The sequence below is a fragment of the Lactuca serriola genome, chromosome 1 (genome assembly GCF_051521515.1).
Source record: "Lactuca serriola cultivar US96UC23 chromosome 1, Lser_US96UC23_V15, whole genome shotgun sequence".
NCBI classification, from domain to species: Eukaryota; Viridiplantae; Streptophyta; class Magnoliopsida; order Asterales; family Asteraceae; genus Lactuca; species Lactuca serriola.
In genome coordinates this window covers 28,103,615-28,120,038 of record NC_136408.1, presented here as the reverse complement: position 1 = coordinate 28,120,038, position 16,424 = coordinate 28,103,615, and the positions used below count along the sequence as shown (strand labels likewise).

Here is a 16,424-nt window from a genome sequence, read left to right as displayed (position 1 = left end):
AAGTGAGAAAAAAAAAGATAGATGTTAGTAGTATCGGTGAGTTGCGGTGGGTCCCATTTAAATTAATATTATTAAAAAAAGTTAATCAACAATAAAAGTTTTATAGAGACTAACCTGAAACAAAATCAAAATATGAGGATAGTCTGAATAAAAAAAAAACTACACAAACTAGCGTGAGCCATAAGGACAGTTTATCCTTGATCAAGAAAAATACATTAAAACCCACTGGTTGCATGGATTTTTTAATTTTTGTTTTTGCATTGGATATTTTTTTCGTCATTGTTGAGGAATATAATTGGGATAATGTCACTGTAGCACATGGAACTTTTAACATTTGGCTAATTTGGTCCTTAAAGTTTTTTTTGGTACATTAGACCATTAAACTCGTAACTGACCTTTTAATTACACCATTTTAGAAGGTTTCCCGGTTACAATGCGTATGTGGCACGCTGATGTGTCCAATAAGCTTACGTGGTCCAGTTGTCGATACACACTTATAAATTGAAACCCTCATTCGGACCTCCTTTCAATCTTTACTTACCCTTCTCTGAAAAGTCAAATACCTCTCACCCCCCCCCCCCCCCCCGACTATTTCCATCCTGAAGAAGAATGTCTTCGAGCTCATCGACGTCAAGGAATCAGCTACAAGTCACTCATGTTCAGTCGCAAGAAGGGGTAAAGGTTTGTGATTGTGTCGTTCCAGCTAAATAACGAACCTGTTGGAAGATAACAAACCCTGGGAGGCGATTCTGGAATTGTCAAAACAGTATGGTAGGTCCCGATTCTCTTGATTTTGATAAGTTAGTATTTTATGGTTTGATGTGTTGTTTCTTTCTGTAAAGACGACAATGGTGTATTTGTATTTTGTTTCATCTGTTAAAAACCCTAATTTTATTTCCTTCTTGACGATCACTGTGAATAAAACCCATTTCGCTGGTACATTAAGGGTAGTTGATTTGTGATTGTCAGTCAAACCCTAATTTTATTGTCTTTTTATAGACTAGGTTGAGGAAATGTAGCTTCTTTGAATGGAAAAATGAAGAACAGGCAGACGGGTACTACAAAAACCTGCTATATTCTCTGAAGCAGAAACTGGATGCCAAAGATGAAATGTATGAGATGAACAATTTGAGGAGAAGGATTGCTGAAGTGGAGTTTCTGCTATCACAGGAGCAATATAAGGTGGCAAAGAGTGAGAAAGAAGTTCATGATGCAATGAAGGCAATAGGCAGGTACAGGATGATAGTTGCCCTATTGTTTGGTTGCTTGGCCCTATGTGTTTTGAAGTTAGGGGGGTCAATGTAGTTAGTTTGGTTGGTTAGGGTAAGCTTTTGTTTTTTTGGGATCCCTTGTATTTTTTGTAAAGCAGACTAGAAAGTCAGTTCCATAAGGGCATTTTGTATGTATTGAAGCTGGTTTTAGTTATAAGTTGGGGTTATCAACCTTAATGTGTTGATGTTGTAAGGTGGTAAGTCCCTAATGAAAGGGCATATGATAAGTAATGTAAAAAAAATATTCAAAGTCCCAATTGTAGGGCATTTTGTATAATCAGATGATGTTTATCAAACATATGCATGGTCTATATTCCCAACAAATATATTTAATTAGGAAGTGGTCCATGTGGAAGTACACTATGTGTATGGGGACCATTTTAATAATGAAAAAATGGGACCTGTGAAGCCATTAAAAAACCAAATCCGGGGCCATATAAAACATCCCCATGCATGCACATTATTCCAATTTTTTCCATGCATAAATATTCAAAGCCAAATGTCATGATTTTACTTAAAATGGTAACATACTTTCATACTTCATGTCATACATAAATAAATGACCAACATACCCTTTTCTTGCATACATAAATAAATGACCAACATACCCTTTTCTATCATACATAATTAAATGACCAAATTACCCTTTTCTTACATACATAAATGAATGACCAAATTACGCTTTTCTGTCATACATACTTAAATGACCAAATTACCCTTTTCTTGCATACATAAATGAATTACCTACATACCCTTATCTATCATCAATAAATAAATGACCAAATTACCCTTTTCTGTCATAAATACAGAATGACCAAATTACCCTTTTCTTGCATACATAAATGAATTACCTACAGTTAAGTGATAAATGTAACAATCTAACTGGTTTGGAGAACATAATTGTGACCATAATTGTGTTTAACAAATCTTACATAGCCTAATTATAATTAATAACTAGTTATGTGTTTGCTTGTGTAAGACCTTACAAAGTAGTACATGAATTGGTGAAAATATTAGTAGATTGGACCACATCCCTAATTACATAATAATTGGTAATCAACTTAATTAATCCATAAATAATAACTAACCATAGGAAAAAAGTGGATTCGAAACTAAACGAAAGTGTTTTAGTATATTGATTATAATTGTTTTTAGTTGAGTGCTTAAGTTTTTCTGAACTTGTAAAATCAGATAAAACCCCCACTTTTAGTTGTTTTTTTTTAGTTTAGCTTTTAGTAATTATTTTATTAATTAAATATTGTTCCCTATGATCGACACCCGACTTACCTAAGCTATACTATAATTTGACTAGGTACACTGCCTATAGGTGCATAGTTAGTATAAGTTTGTTAGGTTATAACTTTAAAAGTTGATAGGTATAATTTGTGCACATCAACGCCCAACGTACGCTGTTGATCCGGAATCGGGCGCTAGCCCGGTACGCGCAGCGTACCCAAGAGTAAGCCCGACGTACTGGTCAGTTAGCCCAAAGATGCTCCAAAGTCTTTACCCATTAAGCTTTAACATCCAAATTTCAAATCCAAGCTCATAAAAGTGCCTTAAGACATAAAGTTGCAAACTTTATGCTCTTGCATGACTTAATGGGACTCAAACCATGAATTAAGCCTTCTATCTCTCTTAAGTGATGACTAAATCATGCATGGTTGAGTCTTAACCTTCAATATACGATTTTTATGACTCCATGCACCCCTTAAGAGTCCAAAAGGACAGCTCAAATGGTCTGGAGTAGCCTATACTCTAAAAGACCAAGGTATGGGACCAAAAGATGCTAAGTTCTTCCTTAAAACTATATCTAAGCTTAGAATGAACAAGTTACAGAATTTGTACCTCTAATGAGCTAGAAATGATACACAAACTCTGGATCTACAAGCTTCTTCGTGTCCTTTGCTTCTTCTCAAGCCTCCTTCTTCTTCAAAATCAGTAAAGAACTCCCAAAACTCTTTGTAAGCTCAAGAATGCTCTCAAGATGACTAGGGTTTCACGATTAGCACTAAAAGGCAATGGGGGCTGAAAAGGTGATGATCTTGAAGGAATTAATGAGCTTAAATAGGGTGCAAACCCTAAAAATTAGGGTTTGCCCCTTTCTTGAGTACGCTATGTGTACACATGGGTATGCCTAGCGTACGTAGGGGTTATCCTGATCCACACATGCATAGGGAGTACGCCGTGTGTACCTTGAGTACGCCCAACATACTCTCGTTTGGTCCTAAAATCAAATGAAATAATTGCAAGAATTTACCTGGTGAATCCAAGCGTTGCACTACTACACCAATAGGTTTGTTATCTTGTTATTCTAAACAAATTTTTAGAGCATAACAATATTAAATAGGTGGTCTACTGAGCAATATTTACTATCAATTGAAGAACTTATGTCATAATGTTTTTGTATTTTATAGGATTTTCCGTCTGTGTCTATTGTTAGAAATTTGGATACATCACAAAACTAACTTCTTTGAATTACATAATTAGGTGGCATACAACTGTGACATCCCCTGTCCCTGAATTCAAGTTTTTTCTTTTGTAGTTTTATGATTTGTTTTTATAAATTGTAATATGGATCGTTGTATTTCATATTTTATAATAGTTGAAACAATAGAATTTTGCATAAATCAATACATAGATTCATTCATGTGCTTATTGAAACAATCTTGATAAATAGCAACCACTTAAATAATGGTTCAATCCAGGTACATATGAATGCAAATATGTGTTATTTTTTATAGTTTTCAATTGGTAAGAAGAAGGTGAACACAATCAAGCAATATGTTGGTTTTTTCCTTTTAATCTTCATGTTCTTAAAATTATTTCATAAATGGAGTTAATTAATTATTATAACATCCCAAAATTCAAGGCCAAAATTTTCATTATAATTAAGTTAATATAAAAACCGATAGTATAAAAACATCCATAATGTCGTCCCATATCAAAACCAGTATGTCAATAATCAAAACATGTCATAATGAAACAATATCAAAGTATAATCCCAAAGATCTCATGTGCGGAAAATCATAGTGTGAAGCGCTGCGATCATGCCGGCTCCTTTCCTTTTGAAGAAGAAGTTCCTGAAATCAAAACTGAAAACCATAAGCACGAAGCTTAGTGAGCTCCCCCATCATACCACATACCATACAATTAACATACTGTTATGCATAACGGGGTTCTAATACAAAATCGTTAGTCTATGATTGGGGTAAAGAGACTACTTTACCCCTAACTTAGCTTGATTCAAGCCCAAGGCCCAATCCAAAGGCACAAAAGTCAAACAATGAACCAAAACCCAACATATGGCCTAATTTTCCAAATTGGGCCCAAACCTTTCACATGGTCTTACCTTAAGGCCCAACCATTTATTCTAGTCCATACACTTGGCATTCCAATGGTCTAATATCTCATAATCATCCAATTTTCCAAATTGGGCCCAAAACCTCATATAGGCCTTACCCTAAAGCCCATCTAAATATTATAGTCCATATATTTGTTCTTGGATGGCCCATCAATAGCCCAATCACCAAAGTCCAATAGAAAGGCCCAACTGAAGGCCCAAGCAAACTTAGGGTTTTCACCTAAAATGACAATTAGGGTTAAGTGTTCCTACTTAACCCATTAAGGACTTAATCTATTAAGTCCATCACCCCACTGGGCCAAGCATACAATGTAGTCGGGCATAATTCAAAACTCCAATCTAACAGTCTAAATGAGGGTCCCGACAATCCAAGACTACAACCCAACTAGTCCAATGGTTAGATTTTTAGGTTAATTAATGTTTCATTAGGTCAACTATGGTTTCCTTAGGTTAATTATGGTTTCATTAGGTCGAGCACCACCAACTGCCACCTCGGGCGGTTGTGGTCGACGACACCCGACGGAAGCCACCACCTCACGGTGGTGGTTATGGTTCTAGTCCAATCATCCCAAAAGCAATCTAAACACACGCAAATGCACACTGCCACCCAACACGGTGGCTGATGGTGGCAAAAGGCGGCAACCACCACCTCACGGTAGTGGTTATGAATTTTTGATTTTTTCAGTCATCAATTACAATTATACAACACCATCCAAATGAACACACACACAAAATAACACACACACCCACACTCAGCCACCCTTGTGGAGGCAGGCGGTGGTTGGAGGGTGACAGTCACCACCTCACGGTGGTGGTGATGGCTTCACTTTTAAATTTCCAGTCAAATAAAACACACCCACACACTTTTTGCTTGGAGGATGAAACCAACCACCCACCAGGTGGCGTATGGCGACAGTAGTGGCCTGAGATGGCGGCAACTACAGCGGCTAACAACGACAACAATGTAACGGTGGAAGGAAGGTGGCGGACAACAACGATTACGACAGCCTCGCAATGTCGGTCTTCCGATCTCTACGTCTGAATCACGTCAGAGTAGCGGCCCTTCGTATTCGTCGACAGCTAGATAGCGACGACGACTTCTCGGTGGTTTCAGGATTCAGGAGGTAAGGAGGCGGCTGGAGGGAGTGGGGGTATAAGGGGGTGGCAGTAGAATGTTGATGTAAGGTTAGGGTTACGAGGTGACGGGTTACATACTCCGAATCCATTTGAAACTTCATACCATAATGACGCAAATGGTCCCTCCTCCTTTTTCTTTCAACTTAAGTTCGTAATTTACCCTTTTAGCCCCAGCCTCTAAAAATCATTTCATAACAAGCCCAATATTTTACCAAACAGCTCCTCCTCTACAAATTATTTTCAACTGAAGTCCATATATTACCATTCAGCCCCTTAGCCTCCAAAATCTTTAAATTTAGGTCCAATATTTACCAAACACTCCCTGACCTCTGAAAATCTTTACAAAACCATTCCGAACTTACACTTTTAAATCCCCAATTCCAAAAGTATGACGTTTAACTCCCTGGAGCCAACACCTTGCTAAATTATTATTGATTTTGGCTACAATAATATAAAATAGAATATAATTTACATCTCGGGGTTTTAAAATTTATTATTTATTTACTTATTTTATTTTAATTTCAAACGGGGTGTTACAATTATATATGATGGTTGCATAAATGTATTATTATAAAAAATATTGTTTGAGGGTAATATAGTATTTGGCGCAGTCAGTCATATACAAAATCAAACAACAAGTTTCAGTCAGAAGTTAACTCAGTTAGAACTCCTAACTCGGTTAGCAACTATTAAACGACCCCTTTGAGATTTTTTATATATAGACCATCATACTCGTCAGGGATGGCCGCGAGATTTCAGGGACTCTATGTAATTTAACAAAATAGACCCTAAAACTTGAAAGATCTAAAAATTAAGTAAAACAATTATAACTTTTTATTTTCTATTGCAAAATATGTAAAAATAAAACTCCAGTCAAAATCATACACAAACAGAAAACCGGTTTCTACTTGAAAACAATTTTCATTTTAATATTTGTTTAAAATAAACTTTTTAATAGCATCTTTATAAATAACTTTATCCAAAATGTTACGTTCAATCCTAAAGTGTAACAAAACTGTTAAAAAAAATCAGAAATTATACCAACAACCTATATTACATTATCAAAAAATAACATAAATGATATGCTTCTAATAAAAAAATAGAAATCGGAAAATTACCTTTGCTTTTTGACCCTTAAATACAATTTGAAATTGATTTTCGACCATTCGGTACAATCTGAAACCAAAGATTGTTGTTTCAATGCTTCTGAATACGAGAAAATAAGAATCATAAACAATAAACAATGGGAAAATTTGATTTAATTATAAAAATATCAAAAATGTATTATAAAGCTTGATTGAAAATCAATATATTGTTGTTACAATGCTACTGAGTTATAGATGCAAGAAAATAAAAATAAAAAATGAAAAAATGATTTACTTCTAAACAGTAAACAATATAAAAATTCATAAATAGGAATAATTAAAAAAAAAAAAAAAAAGCTTATTTACCTTTTGCTTTTCTTCCTTAGGCTCAGATTCTAGTTTTTGAACCTTCGTTCTCATTTCCATTTACTTGTGATTCACTAAAATAGGAAGCGGTTAAGCAAAAAGAAGACTGTTGTTAGTGAATTTCGATTGAATGCGTTATGAATATTGATTGATTTTCTTGTGATTTATGAAAAGAGAAGTAAGAAGAAAAAGTATGAATCGATTGAACGAGTATTGAGGGATTTCTTTTGAATGAGTTTTCTGGATTTAAGCAATAAGCACATAAGAAACAATCAAAAGAACATCGTTGTTGACTTAGTGACTTGTGATAACAATCAACAATCGTTAATTGGTGCAACACTAATTAAGATTTCTGATTCCCAACGAGGATGAAGGAACCAAAGCGTCATCTCTTTTTATCGGAATAAATTTGATTCCCGCTTAATGGATATGCGTATGTTTGTGCGTTGTTTCCTTTCTCATTACATCTTGACTTGTTTGAGCATTTGGGCCAAAAAATGAACAAGTGTTGATATAAAACCTCGTAAAATTTTGGCCCATGGATTTCGGTGTGTCCTGTTCATAAACACCTTTTGAACACCCATTGGGTTGCCCATACTACTCGTGAGTTACTCATGATCAACTTGTTAAAAGCTCAACCCGATAGCGATTTTAAACAAACATAGGTTGAACTCGAGCTTAATATTAGGTTTGTTTGTTGAACAAGTTCAAATTCGAGCTTGTGTTACCAATCTCGATTAAGCTAGCGAGCCTAAACAAGTCTACATATATATAATATAATCTTTTTATATATATATTAAAATAAATAATTTTTAAATAAACATCATTTTAGGAAATTATAATATACCGTATACGAGCGGAGCCCAAACCGAGCTTGAACCCGTATAATTCTTCATGAGCCGATCTCAAGCTTAGTACCATAAGGCTCGAAACAAGCCGAGTTCGAGGTCATGCCCCACAAAATTTAAATGAGCTGAGTTCGAGTCTGTTTAGGCTCAGGTTCGGTTCGTTTGCACCCTATAAAAGGGCGCATGCAAACACCGCGTGACAAAACTGAAAAAGACCGAGACCGGTCCCAAAAAGTCCATGCTAGATAATGGTTGGACTTAAAAAGACCACCTGATACTGTCTAAAAAAAGACTAGACCATTGCAAGACCAACCCAAAAAAAAACCGGATCATTCCAAAACCAAAATGAAACCGGTCCGAAACCACCGATGTACTGGTTTAGGCGTCTAGCATCAGCCTATCGTATCAGCCCAAAAGGCCCAAGCTTATGTGTCCCTACAGCCAAGGATTTTATAAAAATACGAATAAATGACAACCCACTGCGGATTTTCACGGTAGCCAAAATCAGCAATATAATTATAAGCTAGCAGCCATGAATCATGATGTCTCGTGAAGTACAGCAGATTACAAAAACATACACACAACTTCACCATCCATTAATTAAAACGGGGATTGTGCAGATTTAAAAATTCAGTCATCATCCAAAAGTTGCTCTAATCTAAACGTTGCGCTGTCATCCTATCCATAATCCACCATAATTGTTTATTATTATTACTAGTATTATTTTTACTTTAATTAAACAAAAAGAATAATGCTTAATTTTAGTCTGAAAGAAGATGTTTTTTTATCTTTATATTTTTCTTATCCTTAATTTTGCATTTGCATCATAGATTATGTGTTTGGATATTATATTAAGGTTTTTTCATTTATCATTATTATTATTTTGTTTTTGGTAGTTTGTATCGAGAAATTAAATTGTCTCTTACCTTTTATGTTTACAAATATAACTATCCATTAAAATAATCATAAATGTCATCTTTCCACCATTCAATTTGATTTTATTTGATAGATTCCTAATATACTCTTAATGAAATAGTTTAATTAATATGGAATAATGACACTTGTCATTATTTTAGTGGGTAAAAATATTTGTAGGCATAAAATATAAGAAACAGTTTAAGTTCTCGTTAATAATTCAGTAATTCCTTTTCATTTTTTTATCAGCTGGTTTGTATTTTACTAATCAACTCAATAAGCTTAGTGATTATGTTGTCATTTGCTCTTTTCTCATTTCATTTTTTTTCCTGTAATTTAGTCATCACTATTGCACGGACCATACGAATGGGTAGCCCGATGGATTTTAACACGTGACTTTTGGGCCTGTTTTAACCGACATATCAAGAATCGACTGGTCTCATACTCTCGTATCTTTGTTTCTTGTGTATCACATCGATTTGAGCTGTATGTGCATCTTTATGTTTTTTAACCTAATTCTTGTTTAGTAATCATGTAGACTGTATTAAGCTGTTTCTTTCTACCACACGTTCATCCATTTCCTTATATCTTCTAATTTTTCTTTCGAAAGTTGAACATTCTACTAGTTTGTTAGCTAGAAAAATAAAAAGAAAGTAAAGCAAAATGAAAAAGAGTGCATTACATCTATAGTCTTTAAAACGATAGGACATATACCCTTACCCCACCTTAGTTGTGTTGGAAATTATAAAGGAAACAACAAGTTGGCTAGTTTCTTTGTCTCGTATAGTGATATAGATGAGTGGAAAAATATTTGATAAGTTTATAAGTTTTTCGTTGCACTTAAAATTTTAAGGCCTTGTGGGGGTTGAAGAACGGGCCAAGCCCACGTATGCACCAGCCTGATTGGATTGGGCAGGACTGGTCCAGACATAAATATTTAGGCCTTATGCAATTTATTAATTTTACACCTTAAAGCTAACATACTTTAACTGTATAAAAATTTAAGGCCATTTATAGCAAATCTAGGTACAAGTTGTAAATTATGATATAATTTTATTGATACCTTGTGTACTCTCTTGGATGTGCATGTAAAACTTTTACCACTAAAACAAGAAAGATGCATCACGATTGTATAATGTTACATGCTATATTGAATCCATTAGTTATGCTTGATCAACACATGAGACAAAGGAGAGACATCATAAGGAACTCAGTCTATTTCGTGGTCGCTACTCTTCAGTCTTCTCATGCCTTTGATTATGTTGCTTGACTGAACTTGTGTTATTTCTTTCATTATCACATTATAAAATCTTTTGATTTGATTTCAAAAAAAAAACGTCAATTTCTAGGATTTAAACCTACATGTTTTAGGTAAAACCAAATAATCATACAAACTTAGTTATAATATATTTTTGTATTATTGTTTTTTTTTAATTATATAAACGAATCCTAACAAACTTTACCAAAAATATGTTTGGCATAAGAATTGACGATTGGAAACTTATATGAGATACTAGGACACAATCACACAAACTAACTCCACTAAGCAAATATTAATTTTGTTTGAGATATTGAAAAGTAGATTTAAAAACAAAACTATACTAAAGAGAACTGAAACCAAGTGTTAGATAAGAAGAAAGCGTTCACATCAACTTGACTAGATAAAATTTGCTTATGGGAATACATTATAAAGCTTTTTATAAACATCTTATTCAACAAAAGTTATACCAAACGGATTCAATCATTCGAATGCGGGTAAAAACATTAGAACGAGAGTGTCGAGACCAACTATGCTACATAAAGATATTTGATAAAAATAAAATTAATTACTATCTATAAAATCGGGCCCTTTTTTTTCGAGGCCTTATGCAGTCACACACTTTGTCCTCCCTTAGGGTTGACCTTACAACCGGGCCATGGATGCAAGATGTGAGGTTCGCACTTTAGGTGTGCACTTTGCTAGGAGTTAAAGAGTTTTATTTTTTGTAGGGGTTAGGGACAGTTGGACTAACCCTTATCAACGTTGACCATGTTGACTTGAACCTTCCGGAAAATAGTGCCCCATCCTAGTGTTTTACCTGGTCAGTGAGGTGATAAGGTTGTTGACATTATAGTTCCGTGTTTTTGGGAGCTTCATATGGTTTCCACAAATATACATACGACCTCCATGGAGCCGTATTATGCACACCAAAAAACAATATCTCATCTCATCTCCTATCTTCCTTATGAAAATCACTATTCTATCTATTTTCCCTCTCAAATTTATTACCGGGAAGAAATAAGGTGGATGCAAAGATTACTGGTCTCACTTTGTTCACTTAACATATTTAGCCCCTCTCAAGTTCTATTTTTTCTTTTGACCACTAAATAACTAGGTTTTTAATTGATACTTATAAATCTTTTCTTTTACCCAAAATCACTAACTTTCTAGCAAGTAGGTCCATAAACATTTTTAGATTCAACCAAAAAAGTTTGACTCACTTTTTGAATTTAACCCTTCCCAATTTATATTCTATTTTTAGGTCCAAAATGACCATCCTCTTCATGTTTAATTATTTTATTAACTCATTTACTTGGTTTTTTTTTTATTATGTTATTAGTTATTTGATTTTTATTCAATTATATTTTCAAAAAATCATTACTTTCACTATTAAAAGGTAAAAACTCTAAATACAAATTGAGGATGTTAGATCAAAGACGCCACAACCTCCTTTTAAGACCTTAGATCAAATTCAACATTATGAAATTCGAGTATCGGTATCCAATTACATTCTTTGATTCTTCTACCAAGTAGAGTTGGAAGTCGGAATTTAATGAGATATATACATGATCTGTTAATTAAGCTCCCTAGCCAAACCTTTAAAGAGATGCGTCGACTGAACCTACATAAGGAAGAGACGAACCACCGAACCTGTCCACAAGGAATAATGTGCCGATACGCTGAACCTCGATAATTATTGAGCCGAGTTTGGCATTGGTGAAATGTGTCATATGATGCGAAGAGGATGAGATTAAGACCGATACACCTCGCTTACAACATTAAACAATTGTAGCTTACCGTTAAGGGTAACTACAATATTCAGAATCCATCATAAATGACTAATGATTCAACCTAAGTACGATCCTTGGCACCTTCGGTAGTCAGAACATAAGTGACGATTAAATCGAAGCCAGCTCGGCTAAACGAGGTAATTATTCCCGATGAAATACGTATAAAAGATCCTCGAAACAAAAGACACAGGTACATAAAATCGATCACCCACGTTCATCACTAGAATTTGAATTAAGATCGTTCGCTGACTTAACCATCAGAGCTTTCTCCCAGGGTCAACCCCGGTGAACTTCTGACTGGTTGTGTTGTTTTTCAGTTATAGACCTTCAGCTCTCTATTCATTAGTATTGGAAGATTTGGCTATATGAACAATCTTTCTTTGACAAACCTATTGTGTTTCATGTCCAACAATATCATCCCTAACTTCTAGATCTATAGTTCTATGTATTAAACTTTGAATTGATGACCACTTTATTTGATCAAATATTGTATATCGTGTTCAATTACGTTGTTAAATAATAGTAACAATTAGGTTATGTTACATAAAACCTATAAGCATTTAAATTTTAGCATATCCAATGAATATGATGTCAAACCTCTCTCCCATACTATTTTATTTTTGGGTTCAAGTACTATTACAATCGCTTGACAACCCTGAACTTAAAAATACCTAAAGTTTGGAGTTTTCTTTAGGGAACTCTTTAGAAAAGTCTCAAAGTTTTGGGAAATTTTATGATCTAGTCCTAAATTAAATCTCATTAATAAAAAAGTACAGGAAACCGAATATTGTAATCAATTTAACCATTTTTTACCATTTTAGCAAGTTACATGTTGATATGGCATGCTAAGCAGACTGCTGGTCTGACGTGACAGGTGATGTGACATGCCCTTAACCATTAGAGCGTTCTCTCGGGTTCAACCCAGGTGAACTTCTGACTGGTTGTGTTGTTTTTCAGGCATGGACCTCAAACTCTCTATTCACCAGTCAGGCTCAGCCTTCTCAAAAGAGACAGGAAATAACTGAGATTCATTAATATTGAAAGATTTGGTTATATGAACAATCTTTCTTTTCCAAACTTGTTGTGTTTCATGTCCAACAATACCATCCCTAACTTCTAGATCTATAGTTCTATGTATTAAGACTTTGAATTGATGAACATTTTATTTGATCAAATATTGTATATTGTATTCAATTATGTTGTTAACCAATACTAACAATTAGGTTATGTTACATAAAACCTATAAGCATGTAAAATGTCACACCCCCGAACCAGACGGCGGAAACGTCCGGGGGCTGTCGTGACTCAATTGAATACCATAACATTGAATATATATGAAACATAACAACATTCGTCACCATGCATTAGTATTGTACAACCAGTAGAGTTTACATGAAATACATTGTTTAAACATTACATTCCACCATAAATAATTCGATTCGTACATAAGTAAACTGCAAGCCATCACTGAATAAGATTTCCTTTGATTCACTGGTTCCCTGAGAATACAAGTATTTTGAAAAACGTCAACATATGAAATGTTGGTGAGTTCATAAGTTGTATTTAAAAAAAAAAAAAACAATGTTTCGTGTCGTTTGAAAACCGCCAGAAAATCCGATATTTTCTGAAAATAGTATAGTCAAAAAGGTGTGAAGATCCATAAGTATGCTTGTTTGTTTTCTATACTTGTAAAATATTGTTTGTTGAAATCGTATGTATTCTGAAATTGTATGTATTGAAAACCCTAGGAAAACCCGATGTTTTCCTAATTCTTTGAATTCCATGAAATTTCTTGAAACCATTGCAAGACATGAAGTTATAATTCCAGACGACATTGGATTATTTTTGAGCATGATTATCCGCTACAAACACGCGTTACACAAACGACTAGTCTATAGCAATACTAACGATCCCGAAGGCGTCGTCCGTACTAATCACGTTATCCAACCGTCCTGTAGTCCCACATCCGAAGAGAAGGAGGACACGAAGGCCTCGACGACTCCATTAGCCGGTTGGGGATAAAAAGGTACGAGGGGTCCCAGACCCGCCTCGCAAAAAGGCAGACTCTACTAGCGACACTAAAGGACCCTTGGGGACCAGTAGTCTACAGCCATTGAAAGTCCGGTTACGTCGTGTCGGATTGGTAAAACCCAACACTTCGTAAGATGAAGTCTTTGGGCCTTAAGATCAGGTCGTCGGGCTAGCTAGGCTCAACGAACAAGATTTTACACGTGTGGGGCCCAAAGATAGTGCGTAGACATCTGTGCACATGTATAATGAATTCCGAATCGTTATTTGTATGAATCATAGTATTGTAGTATCATAGTATCGTTGTGTTAGTGGTTTCAGATTTTTATTGGTTCGAGACCGAACCAATTCGTTTAACAACGACTTTTGGTGTTGTAGTGTATTGTATTTTGTCGATAGTTGTAGTACCATTACTTGGTCAAATTGTATGTATTGAATTAGTCATGAAAATTTTCTGTTTTCAGCCCCTCCTTGTTTGTAAAATTTACTTTTTCAACCCTTTATTTAAAATATTTTCCGGTTTGGTCCTTAAATCAATTTTCTTGACATTTTAACACCAAAAATTATTGAAATAAACCTTTTCCAGCATATTTTTCATAGAAAACAGCTTAAGTCCCTGAAATTTCAGTTTTCTCGGTTAATACCCTTCTTTTCGCAATTTTGTCAATTTTGGCCCAAATTGTAAAATTTTTGCAACTTTGGTCCTTTTTAAATTTAAAAATCATTTTAAACCTTTGAAAAGGACTTGGATCACTTATGGTCCACTGTTTTACAGAAAATCACAGTTTTGGCCCTCCAAAACAGAAAAATTCGCATAATGGGCCTCATTGGGCCGAAATTTTCATTTTTAGCCCATTAAGCTTGAAATTCATGTTTTTAATCCTCTAATTGAGTATAATTCCAGAAATAGTTTTATGGAAACTGTTTTGGCACACTTCATCCATCAGAATCTGTGAAATGTCAATTTGGGCCCTTAATTTTGTATTTTTCACATTTTTGGCCCAAAATTTGTGTTTTTAGCTTAAAGAAAATTGTTACTAAACCATTTAGCTATCTTTCTTGAAACACTTTGTATGTAGAAATACATTTCATGCTAAAATCATATAACATAAGTTATATCTCGGTTTTGAGGAGTTTTATGGCTAGATCCAACATTAAAACACATAAAAGCATACATATAAGCATGGAAATCATACAAGGCATATAAACACATATAGATCTACACTTTCACTTGTATTCCCCCCCCCCCCACAAAACTCATAAAAACAGAAAATAAGGGGTATGAAGCTCACCTTGGGTGTTGATTCGGTTTTTGAAGAAAGATTGGAAGAGATGAAGTGATTTTTGGCCTTTGTACTCCTTGATGAAATTTTCGAGTTTATGGGGTTTCTAGAGTGCAAGATCATGATTTTTGCATGGATTAGGAAGAGATTTTTGGTAAATAAGGAATACAAGTCATAGATCCAAGCAAAACCTTACCTTAGATGATGATTTTGTGGAAGAACTTCCTTGAATGCTTCCTAATTTTCGAGATTTTGGATGGAGAAGAGGAAGAAGTCTTGAGTGAATTTTAGAGAGAGTTTGTGAGTGTTTTGTGTGTGTGTGGTGTTGCTCTCGGCCGAGTTCAAGAAGAGAGAGGGAGATGTAGACATGAAGTGATGTGCATGGATACATGGAATGGATTTGCATGGAGATCCACAAGACAATAAGGAGGTGGCACACTAAGGTCAACCCTCTTCTTGGGCTTGAGCTTTTGGGCCGAGAATAATGGAGGAAATGAGGGTGTTTGGGCCTTAAATACTTAAGCCCAATTCTCATGGTTAAGTTGAGTGATTTTTGGTCCATTTAAATTTAAATGTGATTTTTATGACTTGTTAGGGTCAAATTAGGTTAATTATGGTTCATAGTCATTAATTTATTTCATTTTAGGTCCAACATGGCTCACAATATTGAAATAAATAGATGTGAGTCCAATTAGAGCCCAATTAGGGTTCTAAGCCCATGATAGTCCAATTAGAAGCTTATTGGTCCACTTGGATCCAATAAGGAAGTTCTAGTCCAAAATAGACTTAACAAGAACTTCTAGGGTTTTCCAATTGTTTGATGACTACTTGTGGTACTTGTATAATGTATTTGATTGAAGTTTTTGATTCACATTAACTTGAATGTTTAGATTACATGACACAAAATTTCCAGTTGTGACATCATCCCCCCGTTAGAGGGAATTTCGTCCCGAAATTCTGTTTGAAAGCTAGATTTGAGAATGCTAGAATAGGTGAGGGTACTTCTGCTTCATTTGATCTTCGCGTTCCCACGTGAATTCTGGCCCACGCTTTGCGTTCCACCGTACCTTCACGAT

At 34.8% G+C, this 16,424-nt stretch overlaps 1 long non-coding RNA gene across 1 annotated transcript; it reads right to left on the bottom strand.

Moving 5' to 3' along the window:
- Window positions 1–4,137: 4,137 nt before the first annotated feature.
- On the bottom strand, window positions 4,138–7,636 carry LOC145067843 (uncharacterized). Its single transcript, XR_013688897.1, has 3 exons — window positions 7,224–7,636; window positions 6,891–6,948; window positions 4,138–4,354 (listed from the first exon to the last, which is right to left on the bottom strand). It is a non-coding gene; the product is annotated as an uncharacterized LOC145067843 (long non-coding RNA).
- Window positions 7,637–16,424: the final 8,788 nt, after the last annotated feature.